Here is a 1,352-nt window from a genome sequence, read left to right on the forward strand (position 1 = left end):
TAGAAAACCATCAGTAAGCACAGAATGAAAATTCGGAATGTGACCAAGTCCTGAACACAGAATACCTGCTACCTATTCTCATAGTAAAAAAGAACAGAATCCAAAGCCCAAGCCCCTCTGTTTTTTGTTGTTGTCGTTGTTGTTGTTGTTGTTGTTGTTTGTTTGTTTACAGGAAGAAGAAATTCATTTCTTCAGTCCAACCTTCCCAGAATGTTATACAACAACAACAGCAGCATCTTTCACCCAGCCACATTTTTCCTCATTGTAATCCCAGATCTGGAGAAGATCCATGGCTGGCTCTCCCTGCCTTTCTGTTCCATTTACCTTGTGGCCTTAGTGGGGAATGCCACGATTTTGATAGTCCTCAAGACAGAGCAGTCCCTCCGAGAGCCCATGTTCTACTTTCTGGCCATCCTTGCAACAGTCGATTTGGCTCTTTCTTCTGCCTTTGTGCCCCGCACGTTGGGTATCTTCTGGTTTGAAGCTCACGAGATTACCTTTGGAGGTTGTGTGGCTCAGATGTTTTTGATCCACGCCTTCACTGGCAGGAGGCTGAAGTCCTGAAGGCCATGGCTTTTGACTGCTATGTGGCCATCTGTGCTCCACTACAGTACACAGCCATCCTGACATCTCAGGTGCTGGTGGGCATTGGGTTCTGGATTGTAATTCCTCCAGTTTTGTGCATACTTCCCATGATCTATCTCATCTACAGGCTGCCCTTTTGCCATGCTCGTACTATCGCTCATTCCTACTATGAACATATGGGCATTGCAAAGTTATCCTGCGGAAATATGCGTATCAATGCTATCTATGGACTCTTCGTGGTCTCAAAATTTCTTCTGAATCTTGTCCTTATTGCCTTCTCCTATGTGCACATTCTCCATGCTGTCTTCCACCTCCCATCACAGGACACATGGGGAAAAGCCTTCAGCACGTGTGGCTCTCACGTAGCCATTCTCTGTGTTTTCTATATCCCATCAGTCTTCTCCTTCCTCACTCACCGATTTGGACACAGCATTCACACTATATTAATATTCTTATTGCAAACCTCTATGTGGTTATTTCACCTTCACTGAGCCCCATCATTTATAGAGTGAGGACCAAACAGTTAAGAGAGCGAGTGCTCAGTGTGCTTAATGAAGTATAAGTCTCTAATGTTCTATTTCTAAGGGTTTTTATTCTTCAAAGAAGACTCATACATGCTTGTCTTAAAGAATATATCCTATTCCTTTGCCTTCTTCCTGCTGTGCTGCAGTTCTAGTTGTTGTTTCTAAACAACTACATGTAATGTGGACCAAAAGATTCAGAAACCTGCAAAGAAATACCATTGTATTTAGATTTTGAAGACTCTT

At 43.2% G+C, this 1,352-nt stretch overlaps 1 pseudogene; it reads left to right on the plus strand.

Annotated features, from left to right (window-relative positions):
- Positions 1–210: 210 nt before the first annotated feature.
- On the plus strand, positions 211–1,147 carry LOC106026572 (olfactory receptor 52J3-like; annotated as a pseudogene).
- Positions 1,148–1,352: the final 205 nt, after the last annotated feature.

This window comes from Cavia porcellus, unplaced genomic scaffold (assembly GCF_034190915.1).
Source record: "Cavia porcellus strain 051 isolate PalLab524CR breed Dunkin Hartley unplaced genomic scaffold, mCavPor4.1 scaffold_9, whole genome shotgun sequence".
NCBI lineage: Eukaryota > Metazoa > Chordata > Mammalia > Rodentia > Caviidae > Cavia > Cavia porcellus.